At 49.9% G+C, this 17,699-nt stretch overlaps 1 protein-coding gene and 2 non-coding genes across 3 annotated transcripts in view; 1 reads left to right on the forward strand and 2 right to left on the reverse strand.

The window, feature by feature from the left end:
- Positions 1–17,699, forward strand: part of CUX1 (cut like homeobox 1) — a 340,084-nt gene that overhangs the window by 7,342 nt on the left and 315,043 nt on the right.
- On the reverse strand, positions 9,922–9,994 carry TRNAR-CCU. The gene has a single exon. It is a non-coding gene; the product is annotated as a tRNA-Arg (tRNA).
- On the reverse strand, positions 12,763–12,836 carry TRNAR-CCU. The gene has a single exon. It is a non-coding gene; the product is annotated as a tRNA-Arg (tRNA).

Consider the following 17,699-nt stretch of genomic DNA (forward strand, 5'->3'; position numbering starts at 1 on the left):
TCCACCTTCCCGTCTTGTTCACACGGCAGAGATGTTCTAAGTTGTATGATTTTGAAAGTGAAAACTGACTTTAGGAGCATTCGTGGAAACATGAATTTACTGGAATGGCTTCATGTCAGCTGTGCCTCGGTTTCTTGCTTACATAATCCCACGTGCTGTCACAGCGATCAGCCAAGTGGGGGACAAAGTCAGGTCTGGAGTCCATAGGCTTCTGTTCCGTAGGCATGTGTGGGACGCAGGAGCCAGATGGGAAGCCCAGGCTGCTGCAAGGCGCCCATCCAGGTGACTCGGTCCGCCGTGGACCTCACAGTTGCAGGTGAGCCCAAGGGGCCGGTGAGTGCCAACAGCCTGGAGAGCGGTGCTACGCAGTCAGGAAGTCATTACCTGGAGTGGGTCATCCCGGGGGACCCCTCAGTCATCTCTCTTCTCCCCACTTCTCAAATTTGTCACCATTGGCATGGAATTGAGAGAGGGAGGGTATTGCCAGTTGTGGCTAAAAGGTCATTGTCAGGGGAGTGAGGAATCGTTGGCGATTGTTTTACTTTGCTGTGTGTTGGTGTGCAATTCTGCTGCCATTTTACACCGCAAGGATGTTTCAATGAACCTCTTGTGCGTGTGTTTGCAGTTAGGGTTGGGGGCTGCTTGTTGTATATGAGAGCCAGATCTTTCTAGCACATGAGGGCTGAATGTGTAGCTTTTACTTGTTTCAAAAGTGTTCACAACAGGTCGCAACCCATCATAGATGTGGCTGCCAGATTAATCTTCCCAAATCATTGATCCCGTCATGCTGTTCTCTCTCCTGTAGTGGCTCACTTGGGTGTAGAATGGAGACCACTTTCCTTCGGCAGACAGAGTCCCTGATGGTTGGTCCTGCCTTACCTAAACCTTCTGCCCCACTTAGAAGGATCCCAGATTCATGCTCAATTTGGGAGAACGCTCTCGTCCTCCCTGTGCACATCTGAGCGTCAAACCTTGTTTCACGCACTCCTTTTTTCCTTGCTTTTAACAGCCGTGGGAGCCCCGTGCACCAGGCGCTGGTGATGCAGGCTGGGATTCCAGCACTTCCCATCCTCGGGGAGCGGGCCGCTGGCATTGGCTGTGACGGAGCTGTGTGCTATGAGTTGATGGAGGGCTGTAGAGGAAGGGAGTCCAAACTGGGGACCCCCCCACCCCACCCCTCGCCACTGCCAGCAGAACAGTTGGAGGGTGGCTGGTGGTCTCTAAGGTCTGCCTCCCTTCTTTGGTGATTCTGATGGACCCCACGTAGCATCCGCCATAGCTTCCGGCTCTCCTTAACCATTCACGCTCCTGTTCTGCACCTTGTGTTGTTATGCACCTGTAAGTCCTGCTGCAGGAGAGCCATTGGCCTTTTTCAAGGGGGCAGCCCCCTATATTCGGATCTAAGACGAGTTCAGCTAGTTCATTTAAGAAAGCAAACGGGATTCGTTTTTGGATTGTGCAAAGTAGATAGGTATAGAAAATGGTTGTGTTTTGAAAGCTACTGATAGCCATATACGTAATCGCGACAGAACATGGATTTCTTGTTTATTTCCATTCCGTCTTTGCGAAGTGACGTGTACGTTGGTTAAAGTATATGTAATTGTATTTGTGGTACATAAAACATAAAAAAAAAAACACCACATTTTTAAAAATAGAATTAGGCAGAACAATCCTCTGACAGAGATTTATTCTTTGACTCTGCCCAGGGCCTGAATGGGAGGAAACTTCCCCCTGTGAATGGGGAAAGTGCGCACTGTAATGATTAGAACCCAACCCGTGCACAAGAAAGCAAGCAGCAGGAGGCCCGAAGGTCCGGGTGTCAGCACTGGAGAAGGGTCGAGAATGTGCGCAGCCCCTAGAAGCCGCCCCGTGGGCCTGGCGTGCAGCTGGGCAGAGGCCTCGGACCAGCCCCGGGGCGGAGCAGTGGCCTCAGTCGCCTGCCTGCCTTTCTCTGTTTCTTCATTTACAAAGAAAGTACCTAGGATATTTTTGTGAAGGTGACGTCACTGTCTGGCTGCAGAAGCATTTGCATGGGTTTGGGGGAAGCAAGGCTTGCCAGGGGCATCTGAGGAGCCACAGACCCCAGGGCCCAGCCTGGGGGGGGGGGCGGTGTCGACAGGGACGGGGAGGAGGGAGAGGAGCCACCCCTGCCAGGGGCAGAGGGTGTGTTCCCTGCGGGGTCTGTGGGATTTGGGAGGTCCGGTGGGAGTTCAGGGGCTGAGCCCTGGGGAGGAGGAGGGCGGAGCTCAGTGGAGAGGCTGCCGTTGAAGGCACAGGTGAGGAGTTGAATCGCGGGGTTTGAAGCTGGTGGAAGGTTTGTATGCCTTTCAGTCGGTGTCGAGAGGCTGGCCTCTCATTTGAGGTGGGGAGGGCTGGAGAGCCGATCTCAACTGGGGGACCCCCGCCTGAATCTTAACTTCCCGGCCCTGGGGCCCGGACTCCTGTGATGTTTCAGTCGAGGGGCAAGAGAAGGACAGCGTCGCTGCTGGTAATGTGGATCGCACGTTATCATAGCTGGTCTTATGACCACTGGTGACAAGGCAGAGGCTGAAACCGGTTTTGTTGTTGTTGTTGTTAAATATACGCTAACAGCTATCATTTCCTGAGTATTGACTAGGGGCAGATGCGGTGTGGGCCCTCAACTTCTTTCCCGTCGTGCACACACAGCAGCCCCGAGGAGGCCAGAGGACCCAGCTGGTTAGGTGAGAAGCCGGGAGCCCAAGAGCGGTAGCTGATTCCTGGGCCCATGGCTTTCCTGCTGATCCCTGCTGTTCACGAGGCCGGCTCTGCAGAAGCCGCAGGGTCCTCGTGATGAGGTGCTGCGGTGGGGGGACTCAGGAGCAGGCTCCTGTCCACGGACCACTCTCCCCACCCAGCCCCGAGATGAGTTTGGGGTGGGGAAGTCACTTAGTGTGAGTCACCCGGGATGAAAATGAAGCCTGGGGTGGTGGACGTGCATGTACCTGAGTTGACCTCGGCGGGTGGACACCTTCTGTGGGAGACCTTGGTGGAGTTGTGAGCCTTTCTAGAGCCTCCCCTGCCTTGAGACTCGAAAGAACTTTTCTAGAGCCTCCCCTGCCTTGAGACTCGGAGTCATAGCGATGGGGTCCTAGCGATGGAGCACCAAAGAGAAGGTAATCCGATCCTCCTTGGCCGGCAATGAATCTTCCCATCAGCAAACTTTATCTGGTTGGTACCTGGGGTGCAGTGATGGCCTCGAGCTGAAGGTAGCCCTCCTTTCTGTGTCCCCTGCTATCCTCTGTGCCCTGTCTGTGCATCCAGCAAATGGCGGCGGAAGAGATCTGGGGAAATGGGAGGCAGGAGAGAGGCCTGATCCCGGGACCTGGGCCACGGGGAAGGAGGGAAGGAGCTGGTGGCCCAGAGGCTGTGCCCTGTTCAGCTGCGGTGGCTGGGGAGCACAAACCTAACCAGGGCTGGTCTCTGAGACATGGGACCTGAGCTGGTGTTGGGGAACAGTTTGCTGTGAGAGCCTAATATTTGTGTTTTCACCCTGGATGGCCAAGACAAAATCCCCGCTCGCTGAGCCCCTGGGAGTCTGGCCGATTGAGGCACAGCAGTGATGCTGGGTTCAGATCCGTGCGGTATCACCTGCCAGCACCAGCCACACCAGGGCTCTGTCCTCAGTTACACATGGAAGGCATTGTTGGGGTGTGTTTGGCGAGAGGCTGGCTTTGTAAGGGGTCTGCGGGTGAGCATCTGTCCCGAGAGAAGAAGTCTGGCCAGGTGATACTCCTTAGATCTCAGCTTACTTTAGTCGAGGACATTATCATGGAAAAACGGAGCTTCTAGGCTACTCTGGATTCAGATGACTGTTTTTGCGTGTCTGGTTTTTTTGGGACGATGCAGCTTTTTTTGTAATGAAGTTTTACAAATTTAAAAAGAAAACCTACAAGGTGCAGCCGGCTTGGAAATAATGCAGCGTGTTTGAGCGAAGTTGCTGGCAGTTTGGTTTGTTTTGGAGTGACTCCTTTTTTGCACGGACCGTTGGGGCCATTCGTTCATTCCTCAAGAGTGTCTCCACGGTGCCTGATCACCCCTGGGGTGCCAAGAGGAACGGGTCCCCAGCCCTGCTGCTCGATGAACTGCAGGACACCCCGTATCCCCAGGTGTCAGGATTATAAGGCCTGGGTCCTGGAAAGATGGTCCTTGGCTGTCCTGCTCCCTTGACTGATTTCATCTCCTGTGGGCCATGCAGGGTTGTAGCACAGCATTCTAATGACCAGAACAGTGGGGAAACCCCGGCCTTCAGGGGACCTACCTTCTAGCAGGGAGATGGAGAGCGAAGGTACGGAAGACGTCCATGACGTATTGCCCGTGCCCAGGGCCGTGGAGCAGACAGAACGGGACCTCAGCGCGCAGCCCCACTGAGTCATCGGAAGGGCTGACCAGAGTGAGGCGGGAGGGGTGGTAAAGACAGTGGGAGGGGTGTGTGGAAGGCACAGTTCTGGTGAGAGGTGGGGAGGGACAGGAGAGAAGATACTGGCCCGAGGGTGTGGGGTAAGGAAGAGGGCAGACGGAACCCGGGCCCTGGAATTTTGGGGCAGGGCCCGTGGGGTCGTGGTGGCCTTGGCTGAGAAGGGGCCACCTATGGGTGAGGTGTCAGCAGAGGAACCTGAGTGGGGGAGGGGCAGGGAGCGGCGCAGGGAGGGCCTTCTGGGTCCATTGGACCCCGGGCGTCCGGCAGGCTGGTGTCACCTGGGGCTGGCCCTTCGAGAGGCAGCCCTTGCACCCTGCCGCCTGGCTGGGCCCCACGGGTTTATTAAAGGCAGGTGCGGTCACTACTATCCTGTTCTTGAGCGTTGGGCGTGACTCAGATGTGCAGGGAGTCAGTCTGGAGTTCCTTTATTCATCCCTATTTGCTTTTTGTCGGTAATCCTTTGTAATTCCCCAGTTTCATGATGTAATTTTAATGGAATTAAACTTGAACACTTCGAAATTATGTAATTAATTACGTTCGGCTTCAATTACAATGACTAATTATAGCGTGATACCTGGTGGCAAGTCAGGCAGGTACTGGTGGGGGTTCATGCCTGCTGGCTATCGGGAGGGCCACTTCCCGTTCAGCATGGGAGCCACGTCGCCCCAGGGACAGGTCGCCTGCCCCTGGGTTGCCCAGGGCGCCTTCCAATCCCACCCCTCCGCTGAGGTGCGAGGTGCGGGGTGTGAGACGCGTGGGAAGTGCAGGCGTGGGAGGGTTGTTTGGGGATGCAAAGGCTCGAACTTGTTTCCAGGTTGAAGGGAAGGACTCTTCTTTGTAAGTCTGGGGTGCCAGGGGAAGCGGAGGGCCCTGTTGTGACATTCTTCTGGGACGCGGGAGGGAGGCTGCTCCCAGGTGAACGCGGAGTGTCAAAGAGCCGAAGAGATGGTTTCCAGCGAAAAGAAAAGGTGTGAGAACCACTCTGGGGTGAACAAGGAAGGTGGAAGCAGGTTTAAAAAGGTTACTGCGTGGTGGTGTTATTTCCAGGTGACCCACATGCAGGGCTTCTGGGACCAGGAAACCGAGCCTCAGACCCCAGGACAGAGTGTGTGTTTGCGGACTTTCCAGAAAGTCTGCCCCCCCCCCCCCCCCCCCCGCAACTTTGCACATGGTGGTGGTTTTACTCTGCCTTAGGAGGAGGGAAGGGGTCTAGCTAAGAAATACCCGAGTTGATGGCTGCCTCTAAAACACCCACGTCTCCTAATGGGGGCTGTGCAGCCCCTTCCAGAATGGGGAAGCAGCGTTCCCACGAGGGAGGAGGGGGGTCGGGCCCTTCCGCCATGTCCCGGCACAGCTGCCCGCCTGCCCGCCTGCCTTCCCTGCCCCAGGCACACCTGCCGTCCAGCTGTTCTTGCCGGGAGGCTCCTCGGAAGGGACTTGAAACAGAGGTGCCTGCGTATGGAATTCAGTGGCCAGTGTCCTGTGTCTGTGAGATGCCTGCTGTTTATTTGAGAGGCTTAGGGCGTTTTTCCAAAAGCTGATTCTTATACCTCAAATAGATTTTTTTTTTTTTAATGCGGTCTCTGAGTTTTCCAGTGTGTTCCCCATTGGGTGTACACAGAGCAGATGCGCTGGCCGAGGAGCCCCTGCTTCCAGAAGCTTGAGCTGAGGCTGATATTTGGGTTAGGGCGAGGGCCAATAGGATGTCTAAACATCTTACAGATTTCTGTTTTTTAAGGGACAGCGTGACCTGAAAACATTTTGAGTATACGACTAGGTTTACATTTTGGTTGGGGGATGTCCTGGTACAGAGTGCTCTTGGAACACTTTTTTTTCTATTGAACACGCTTCAGAGGACAGCTCCCTGTACACAAAGCCCATACCTGTGTTGTTACTTTTTTTTTTTTTGATTTCTGAATTTTTTTAAATGTAAGCTCTATGTCCCCGAAGACATGGGGGACATAGTTCGGCCTGGGGCTTGAACTCATCACCCCGAGATCAAGACAGAGTCAGCCAGGCACTCATTTGTTACTTTTTGTTTTTTAAGATCAAATTCATATAAAATTCACTGTATTCACCTTTTTAAAGTGTGCAGTTCAGCTTGTGGGTGTGTTCCTCATGTTGTGCAACTGTCACCACAGTCGCATTCCAGAACATTTTCCACCCTCCAGCAAGAGGCTCGTACCTGTTAGCCGTGACCCCTGCATCTGCCCTGCGCCTCCCCCTACCCCATCCCGCCCGAGGCTCTGTGTAACCATCACGCTACTTTCTGCCTCCATGGATTTCCCTGTTCTGGATATTTCACATATAAATGGAACCCTACAACACGTGGCCTTTTGTGTCTGGCTTCTTTCATTCGGTGTAGTATCTTCTGTGTTCACGTATGTCGTAGTGTGTATCCCTTCTTCATTCCTTTTATGGCCGAATGAGATCCCGCGGGATGGGTATACGACATCTGATGATCCTTTCATAAACGATGGGCATTTGGATCGTTTCCGCTTTGGGGCTTTTACGGATAATGCTGTTGCGAACACCTGTCTGTGTGCAAGTTTCTGTGCGAAGCGTTTTCGGCTTTTCTCGGTACACGCCCAGGAGTAGGAACGCTGGGTCACATATGGGGACTCTGTGTTCCCGTTTCCGAGCCTGCTGCTGTTTGACGTCTCGGGTGCGGCTCCTGTTTGTTCTCCAGGTGCTCATCTAATGCCTGGGCCGCTGCACCTTTTCCCGCTCTGGTCTCCCTCCGGCCGCCTCGTCGGGTTCCTTGCGTGGTGGAGCTGCCTCACTTTGGAACCAGCGTGAGAGACAGATGGACGCGTGAGCAGGCCGTGTGTTTGGCTAACGGCAGATGCTGTTGGTGGCCCACCCGGGGTCTCTCCCCTCTGCGCCTGCCTGCCTCCTCACTCTTCCCCGCACCGGGGCGAAACCAGATGTTTGTCTAAACTGTCCTGGCAGGGCCTTCCCTGTGGCCAGGCGTGGTGGGGGTTGCCCTTGGTTCTGGCCAGAGGGGCAGGGGATGTCAGGGTTGCTGCTGGAAAAGTGCTGCTTCTCTCATAAAAGGAGATGAGCCAGGACAAAGCCCATGAACGTGCCTGTGGGCAAAGAGGCTCCAGGGCCAGCTGCCACCAATCTAAGCATTGGCGGGCCGGTGGGGGTTGGGGGGCAGGACAGTGTGCAATGCAGGGGACGCGGAGCAGGAATGTGGAAGGGGCCTGGGCTCTCAGTCTTGCAGTCGCCCTTCCCCCAACTTTCTGTGATGGGAAACAGGAGTGTTACGGTTAAAATCCGGATGGTAGAAAGTTTCTTTTGGCTGCTTTGCTGGTGTGGACTTAGTAGTCCTGCCTTTGAGATGCTCTGGTTCTGGATGAGGGTAGACATGAGAGCATGAGGAGGAGTGTGTGCTCCAAGCTGTCTCTCCTAGCAGCAGGCAGGGTCCCATTTGCCCAGCCAGATGTCCCTCGATACTTTGCATGGAGCCAATAAAGCATTAAGCAATTAGAATGGTTAATATTCAGTTAAGTATAATTAGAAGCTGGTGTAAATTGTGAATGAAATTGACAGGTTCCAGAAGTTAAGGCAAAATACCAAATCTTTTTCAGCTGTGTGTGTGTGTGTGTGTGTGTGTGTGTGTGTGTGTGTGTGTGTGTTCTGCGAGGGTCTGTCGATTCAGATAGGTGTGGAATTGACACGGAGGGCCGTCACCAACTCAGTTCGTTGTAATTTTCCAAGTTTAGGAACATCCTGCCGATTGTTTTATGGTGTTAAACATTGAAATCCTTAAGTCAAAGTGTAAGAGTTTTAACACCGATCTGTACGAGATGGGCAGGAAAATCCAGACCCCTGTTTTCTGTCTGCCTGTGGGGGTATGTGTGTGTGTGTGTGTCTCACCCTCATCACTCATCAGTTCACAGCACACATGATTCATCTTAGTAAGTTTTTCTTCCTTTAGGCTCCACCCCCATTTCTAGACGCTGGCCCTCCTGCCCTATGCTGGTGTTTAGTATGCCTCTACACAGCTGTATTCTTGTGAACGGGGCGCCCTGCTTTGTAGGTGTAAGTAGCTTAACTCCTGTCTGGTGATGTGCTGTACGTCTTTCTCCCTCCTTTTCACTCGTCACTGGTTTGGAGATCTGACCATGATCCCTACACAGTTTGGTCGTCCTTCATGATAGCTGCATTGGATTCCATCTGAAGAATCCACTTGTCTTGGTTCGCTCAGGCTGATCTAACAAGATACCCTAGACTGGGCGGCTTAAACAACACACATTTTATTTCTCACGGCTTTGGAGGCTGAAAGTCCAAGGTCAAGGTGCCTGCAGATTGCATTCCTGGTGAGCGTCCTCTTCCTGGCTTTCAGACTGCTGTATCCTCCAGGCGACAGACGGGCCTGAGAGAGAGTGAGGGAGCACCCTGGTGTCTCTTACAAGGTTGCTAATGCCATCGTGGGGACCCCACCCTCATGACCTTCGAAAGACCCACCTCCAGATGTCATCACTTCAAGGGCTAGGACTTCAGCATATGAATTTGGGGGACATAAGTTCAGTTCTTAGCACCGCCCGGCTTCTGGGTCCATTTCCGTGGGGGTGGCTCCACACTGTGGTCTCTAATACCCCAGTGCCTCTGGCATCCTTAACGCACAGGGCATGATGGCTGGTCCAGGAGTGGGTTGCTGCGTCCAGAGTGAAAAGGGCTGTTAATTTCACTAAGTGCTGCCAGATTGCTTCCCAGAGCAGAGGCACCACTGCTCTCTCCATGTTCGTGTCAGCACTTCCTGGAGACTTTTTGCCATTCTGATGGTTTTAAAGTGGTACTTCAGCGTTGTGTGATTCTTCTCTAATCACCGGGAAGGTTCATACTTGTTACCTACCTCTTTTATACTTCTAAGATTTTCAGATTTACCCTTCTGTAAATTGTCTGGTCATATAGTATTTTGTTTTGTTTTGTTTTTTTTTAATGATTTACTTTTTTGTTGTTGATTTGTAAGAGTTCTTTGTATGTTTTGCATGCTAATCCTTTGTTGGTTTTTGCTGTTGCAAATGATCTTTCCCAGTCTCTTTTGTTGATTTGCCTGTAGTGTCCTTCGATACGTAAAAAAACTTAATTTTGATGAACTCCAGTGTATTCGATTTTCCCCCTCATGTTTGGTGTGTGATTTCCCTCTTGAGAACATCTTTCCCCATTCGGAATCACGAAGATAATCATGTACTTTTTTTTTTTTTAATGGTTCTTTAAAAATGAAATCTTTTCTAATTCATTTTTGGTTGGTTTTCATTTTTGAGAGGGAGACCGAGCACAAGCCAGGGAGGGGCAGAGATAGAGGGAGACACAGAATCCAAACGAAGCAGGCTGCAGGCTCTGAACTGTGGGCTCAAACCCACAAACAGTGAGATCGTCACCTGAGCTGAAGTTGGGTGCCCAATCGACCGAGCCACCCAAGGGGCCCCATGTCTTTTTTTTCTCTTTTAAAGTTTATTAAGTAATCTTTATGCCCAACGTGGGGCTTGAACTCATAACCCTGAGATCAGGAGTCTCATGCTCTACCAAGTGAGCCAGCCAGGTGCCCCAAAGATACTCGTATTTTGATGGCTATGTCACATAACCATCAAACATTGGTCTTCCTCGTTTAGATCTTTAGGTTGGAAATGGTTTTTGCACAGAGAGGTAGCCAGGTTTTCCAACATTGCTGAACGGTTTTGTCTCCTACCCTGTGATTTTGGGAGCCGCGTCTCTTGTACGTCAGGGCCTCATATACACGTGGGGATGTTTCTAGGGCCATTCTTTTGTTCTGCCCCCTATTTGTTTCTTCTTGCACTGGCACCACACCATTTTACGGTGGCTTTATATGCGTTTTAATTTCTGATCACGTGAATTTATCCTCTTTGGCTCTTTTTCTTTTTTTTTTTTAACGTTTTTTTGTTTTGTTTTGTTTTGTTTTTTTATTTTTGAGACAGAGAGAGACAGAGCATGAACAGGGGAGGGGCAGAGAGAGAGGGAGACACAGAATCTGAAGCAGGCTCTAGGCTCTGAGCTGTCAGCACAGAGCCCAACGTGGGGCTCGAACTCACGGACCGCGAGATCGTGACCTGAGCCGAAGTCGGCCGCTTAACAGACTGAGCCACCCAGGCGCCCCAACTCTTTGGCTCTTTTTCAAAGCACCTTGGCGACTCAAGGTCTATTGTTCTTTGATGCACATATCTGTCTGGTTCCCCCTCAAGTTCTGCTGGAGTCTCTATTGCATTTGGATGAAATCTACAGGTTAATTTGGGGGCAGGGGGGAAATGAAGACCTTTTAAGTTGTCCCATCCTTGAACAAAGATACTTCTCCATTTATTTAGGTCTTCCTCCTCCAAAAAGGTTTTGTGAAATCTTTATTTAATTAATTTCTAGTCCTTTACAGTTTTGTGGTGTCGTGACCAGTGTCTTATTTAAAAACTTTTTTTTTTTTTCTTCTGATTGATGATTGTGGTATGGAAGAAAAACAACCGGTTTTGTTTGCCGATTTTGAAACTGGCAGGCTTGCTGAGTCTCTTTCTAGTTTTACTGATTACCTTGACTCTGTTACCTTTCCCTGGGGATAATATCATATGCAAAAAAAGTGACTCTTTTGTTTACCCCTTTCCTTCCACTCCTTGAACCAGAGTGGCTTGTTTTGTTGGCCAGAAACTCAAGGACTCGCATAGTGGTTTAGTGATGGTGGCCTGCTCTTTCCTGGTCTCAAGGGAATTTTTGGTAGACGCCTTAAACAGATTAAGCAATTACCTTGATTCCCTTTCCCTTCCTTTTCTGAGAGTTGTTTTTTTTTTTTTTTAATAATAATTAGGTGTTGACCTTTAGCAAATACTTTTTCTTAAAATCTATTCATGGCCATGCGATTTTGATCCCTTAGTCCATGCATGTGGTAAATTGCATTACAGTGATGGATGCTTTGAGGCCAGATCATGCAGTGCATTGTGGGGCCAACTGTGTCTTGAATTTTAAAATATGGTTGGATTTGATGCCTAGTTTTGACATCTGTGTTACCCAATAAAATCGGCCTATACTTTTCTTACCCTTATCTAGTTGGAATTGAAACTATACGGGTCTCGTGTAAAATAGGTTAAACTTGTTTTGGGATCATTTCTATGAGATGAGGAACGCCTGTAGCTTCAGCGTGATCGGGCTCCCCCTGTCCCGCCGTGGGTCCTGAGACTGAGTGTGGCGAGCAGGCGTTCACCGTCTCACTCTCTTTATTAGTCTGACTCTTCCTTTTGTAGACCAATCTGGGCATTTTATAACTTTCTAGAAATATGTCCATTTCATCGTGGTTTTAACACTTATTCTTGTATGAGTGTTCGTAATATTTTCATGATTTGTGTAAATCTGTTGTTTTAGTGCTAGCTGCTTCGCATTTTCTTTCTAGATTCTGTATTTCTGAACGTGTCTGTGACTTCTTTTCAGTCTCCTGTAGAGTTTGGTTTGTCTTATGAGTTCTTAAACGAAAACTGCCTTTTGCCCTTCTTGCCCTCTTTGTCCTTTTTTTTTTTTCTTTTGAGTCACTGATTTTTCTCCTTTATTTCACTCCTCTTAAAGGGCACTCTTTGTTCCAAACGTCTGTTTTTGAAAGTTCAGCTTTTGGGGTGCCTGGGTGGCTCAGTCGGTTAAGCGGCCGACTTCGGCTCAGGTCATGATCTCGCGGTCTGTGAGTTCGAGCCCTGCGTCGGGCTCTGTACCGACAGCTCAGCTCCTGGAGCCTGTTTCAGATTCTGTGTCTCCCTCTCTCTGACCCTCCCCCGTTCATGCTCTGTCTCTCTCTGTCTCAAAAATAAATAAACGTTAAAAAAAATTAAAAAAAAAAAAAGAAAGTTCAGCTTTTAATAGTTTACATTCTTTATCGTTTTCTGATGAGTGTATTGAAAGCCGTAATATTTCTTCTAAAAATTGCTTTAGCACTGCTCCATAAACTGACAGTTAGTGCTTTCATTTTTTTTTTTTTTTTTTAAATTTTTTTTTTTAACGTTTATTTATTTTTGAGACCGAGAGAGACAGAGCATGAACGAGGGAGGGACAGAGAGAGAGGGAGACACAGAATTGGAAGCAGGCTCCAGGCTCCGAGCCATCAGCCCAGAGCCTGACGCGGGGCTCGAACTCACGGACCGTGAGATCGTGACCTGAGCTGAAGCCGGACGCTTAACCGACTGAGCCACCCAGGCGCCCCTAGTGCTTTCATTTTTATTCACTTTGTAATTTTGTATTCGTTTTGTAATGTCCCCCTGTAACCCAAGGGTTAGTTAATTGAATGTCTTTCCTAGATTTTTGACATTTATTTTATTGATTGATCGTGGGCTCCATGCCCAACGTGGAGCTTGAACTCACGACCTTGAGATTAGGAGTCACGTGCTCTACCAACTGAGCCAGCCAGGGCCCCTGGATTTTTGACATTAAAAAAACAAAAAAACAAAAAACAAACAAACAAAAACTTCTTGGGGGCGCCTGGTTGGCTCAGTCCGTTGAGTGCCCCACTCTTGATTTTGGCTCAGGTCGTAATCCCCGGGTCGTGGGATCGAACCCCGTGTCTGACTCCTCACTAAACATGGAGCCAGCTTGAGTTTCTGTCACTCTCTCTGCCCCTCTCCCCTGCTCGTATGCGTGCTCACGAGCTCTCTCTGTCAAAGAACAAAACAAAACAAAAACTTTTTATTCTGTTGATGTCTGTTTTGACTGCATATGGCCAGAGAGCATAGTTCACGTGAATGCCGATTTCTTTGGAATAGATATTTAAGAGACCCTATGGCATTTGCCCTTGGAATGTTCCATATGTGCTCAAAAGTAATGTGTTTTTTGTTTGAGGAGAGAATTTTCTATGTATTATTTTGAGCTTATCTGTGGTACTTAATTCTTCTACGCCTCTGCTAATTTTCTTCCCATAGTTTTGACAGCTGTTTTATTATAGAATGTTAAGGCTATATTGTTAGATGCACATACGAGCACGGTCTTTACATCTTCCTGATTAAGTTTCTTTTCCTGGTGTCTGTGCAGCCTCTTTCTTCCTCTTTTATGATGTTTTTTTCACCTTACATTCTATTTGTGTTGATGCTACAGTAATTTTGTTTATTCTTTTGTTTTTAGTTTCTGTGTGCCCGATAAAGCTTTTTTCTCTTCTTTCCAGGTTTTCAGTCTTTCCAGATCCTTTTGCTTTAAATGTGTTTTATTTTAGATACACGATGTGGGATCTTGTTTTTTAATTTATTTCTTATTTTTTTAATGTTTATTTATTTTTGAGAGAGAGAGAGAAAGACAGACAGAGCATGAGTTGGGGAGGAGCGGAGAGAGAGGGAGACACAGAATCCAAAGCAGGCTCCAGGCTCTGAGCTGTCAGCACAGAGCCTGATGCGGGGCTTGAATCCACAAACTGCGAGATCGTGACCTGAGCTGAAGTCGGACACTTAACCTACTGAGCCACCCAGGCGCCCCGGATCTTGTTTTTTAAACCCAGGTTGAGAGTCTGTCTTTGATTAGTGAATTTAACTGGCATACATTTAGGGTAATTGTGATTATATTAGCACTTCTGGAGTATTATTTTATGTTTTCTTTTTACCATTATTTTCGGGAGGGTATCTTTCCTTGCAATGTTTGATTGGGTTGATTTTTTTTTTTTTTCCCTCTGCTGGATTTTATAATTATGCCATCTATTTTCTTTTCCTGAAATTCAGAATCCACATTATTCCTGAAATGATTAAGACCCACTCCCGTATTTATTTTTTCCTCTCCGTTTCTAAAGTCAGTATCTCTGTCCTATTAACACCAGCCCGTCTCTCTCCTCTCTGCTCGTTTGGGCTGCATCCGTTTCAGTTCGGATCCATGAACTCTGCTTCGTCTGTGCAGGTTGCTGGGCTGGTTGATTTCTTTTGTCTAGTGTTCCCTCTCCTTCAGACTGTTTTTCCTTGTGACCCCTGATCCCCTCGGCCTAGGCCTCAGGGTATTAGCTGATCCCTTGCCCCTGAGGGGGGAGAGTTAGGCCACAGCTTGTCAGTCACTGAGTTTGGTGGGTAGAGGGCTTGAGGGGGTGCACTGAGGCCCCTTAGGCAACCTCGGGGTCTTCTCTCCAGCCACACCTGTTTTCCTGGGGCTACCTGCCTCTGATGTCCTGGGCCGCAGATCCCCCTGGGCATGGGCCACCCTCAGGGATTCTGATTCTGCTAGTTTGGGGTGAGTATTGGTGCCTTTTAAAAGTTTCTCATGATAGGAATAGGGTACAGTATGGACTAATTATGAATTGACAGTGGTTGAATATCCAACTAAAATTCATGCACAGCTAAAATTCTGATCACTTCCCAGCTAACACCCAGGAATTCTGGGAGACGGCTTGGAGGAGGCCAGCTAGCTAGACCTGGGGCTAACTGCGAGAACAGTTAAAATGGGTCTATTATGTTTCTGCTGGACAGCGCTGTTCTAGCGTAGACCCTCGCTACTCAAAGAGGTCCACAAACCCGTTTTGGCATCCCCTGGGAGCTTGTTAGAAGTGCAGAATGTCAGACCCCAGCCAGACCTCCTGAGTCAGAATCTGCATTTTTATGGGATTCCCCAGGTGATTCATAGACACATTAAAATTTGAGAAGCACTGGGCTAGATCCTTAAAAGGGAGGGTTGGTCTTATTTAATTCATATTTTAAGAGAATGATGCTTCCCTTATCTGCTCCGATGAGCTTTCCAGAACACAGGTAGCAGCAGTCAGGGGGCTGAGCTGCCAGGGGATGGCTCTCCAAGGGCGCCTCTCTTGCCCCCTCCCAAGCCTCGCTTCCACCCAGCTCCTCTTGTACACACGCTTCTAATAGTATCGATCATCTGCTTCTCAAGGTCCTAACACGTTAAAAGAACAAATCGGAAGAAGGCAAGGGACATCCTCGAGGTAGGACTGGCTGTCCACTTGGGAGCAGAAGACCAGAAAGACAAAAGAATTGCAGGCCCCGGGCTGTGTCGTGCGGGGCCAGTTTCTGCATGCAGACTGTTGAGGAATGTACGGATGCGGGACGGATTTCGGCACTAACCTTCATTATGCTTAGCCCGAGCCACTAAGTGATTAAGTTAGGTTCTGGTTAGACCCCTGTGCCGACCATCCCTGTGGAGGAGGCGTATTTTCTCCTGCGCTGTAGCAAACGTCGGGGCCGAGACCGAAGACACTCACTTGGAAGTTGAACTTCGGGGCGCCTTTCTTCCGCTCATTGTGCCGGGCCCATGGTGTACCGTCATCTGGAAATGGTGGCTCTCGGTGTGAGAACGTGGGGTTTTCTGGGTGGCCTGCCTTTGGATGCGCCCAGAAGCCGTCAGCTGCCTGCCCTGCCGGCTGAGGGCACGCTGGCCTGGGCGGCCGACCCTTCTGACGTGGAACCTTTGCTCTTCCATTTATGAGCCGTGTGACCTTGGGCCCTTAACCTGCTTCCTCTGTACAAGGGTGATAGTAAAACCACTCTCACTTCGTAAGGGTTTTGTTAAGACTCCGCTTAGGACGGTGCCTGATCCACGATCCTTGGTTGGTTTAGCCTGAAAAAGTCAAGGAGGGTGTTACGGGGGAAGCAGCTCACCGGAAGAGACCGCCTTGTCTGAAAAGAGTAATAGTGGTAGTAACCCAGACCGAGATGTCCTGTCGTCAGGGCGGCAGGGATGCCTGGGCCGTCTGGCTCACCGGGTACGTACTGATGTTGTGGCGCTGGTATTTTTCTTTCACGCTTTTTTCCCCCAAAGACTGTTCTGCCTTAGAAGATTAAAAATATCTGCTTCCACATTAGACCCAATTCAGTTTGAATAATTGCATTTTTAAGGCAAAAGCCTGCTCCTGGGCGTGAGCAACTTCCACGTCAGATGTTCAGCGGGCAAATGAAAAACGTGAGTCATGCCGTACTTGGCACCTGGGGCTTTTAATATTTGGTGGCAAACTTCCTACGGAGAGGAGGACTTTGAAAGTGGAAGTCCTTTCAGATCCAGATGGCCAAAGGATTCTCCGGTGTCGGTTGGGACTAGTGATTGAATTTTCTCCTCCTGTTTTCTTGGCCTGCTGGGCCTCTCCGGGGGCCCAGTTTTGTTCAGAAGTGACCGTGTCGGTACGGCGAGGCTGTGTGCCTGGGGAATGTGCATACCTCGAAGGATGAGAACAACCCATCCTAGCAGCTTCTCGAATGCACAGCAGATAGAAAAGGGAGCGCGTGTAGAGCAACGTGCAAGGCATCTTTTGGTTTTTTTTTTTTTTTTTTTTTGTCTCTGGTGGTTGCTGACAGCGACCAGCAGGACCCAGCAGCTTGCCATGTGACTTACGTGTCAGGCTCTGAGTTTTGTTTTCTTGGCCAGGATCTGGAGGGCTGTTTCCAAGTAGGTGTTTCTTCCTTGGCGGCAGATCTGGGCTGTTATGTAGTCAGCCCTGTCCTTTTCTGAAGGGGAGCCGCCGTGGGGGGATGGGAGAGGGGCAGAGTGGCTAATATTAGCGTTCCCTCCCTCCTGGATCATGTAATCTCTAACGGACTGGCACTGTTGCCTGAATTTTGAATGTAGGCAGTTCCTATAAAGCGCACTTGGGTCTGACTTTTAGGTATGTAAGAGGAAGACAAAATTTGGAGGAAATGGTGAAATCGTTTTACAGAACATGCAGCAGCCCCTAGGGATTTCAGGAGCAAAGTCAGAAAGTTTACTAGGGAGAAATCTTGGAGGATAAGGAAAAAGAATTCCGTGCCTGGTAGGGGCTCGAGGCTCCCCTGCGACATAGGTGCTCCCGGGTGCCCGGCTGGGCCCGGGGCTACAGGAAGGGCCTCCTGGGCTTTCGGTCCCAGCAGTTCCCGGCAGCCTCTGGGGAAGTGGGAGGCTGGGAGCCCCCTCCACCTGACGTTTCCAGCCCAGGTTGGAGCAGAGCTCCTAGGTTCTGCCTTGAGAAAATGGTTAGGGGGTGGGGGGGGGGGCGGGGGCGCCTGGGCGGCTCAGTCTGTGAAGCGTCCGACTCTTGGTTTCAGCTCAGGTCATGATCTCACGGTTCCTGAGTTCGAGCCCCACATCGGGCTTCGTGCTCACAGTGCGGAGCCAACTTGGGATTCTCTCCCTCCCTGTCTCTCTGCCCCTCCCTTGCTCACTCTGTCTCGCTCTCTCTCAAAATAGATAAAAAAACACTTAAAAGTTTTTTAAGAAAATGGTCAGGGAGGGCACCTGACTGGCTCAGTTGGAGGAGTGTGCAACCCGTGATCTTTTGGGTTGTGAGTTTGAGCCCCACACCGGCATAGACTTTACCTAAAAATAACTAAAATAAAAA

Source organism: Panthera leo, chromosome E3, assembly GCF_018350215.1.
Source record: "Panthera leo isolate Ple1 chromosome E3, P.leo_Ple1_pat1.1, whole genome shotgun sequence".
NCBI classification, from domain to species: domain Eukaryota; kingdom Metazoa; phylum Chordata; class Mammalia; order Carnivora; family Felidae; genus Panthera; species Panthera leo.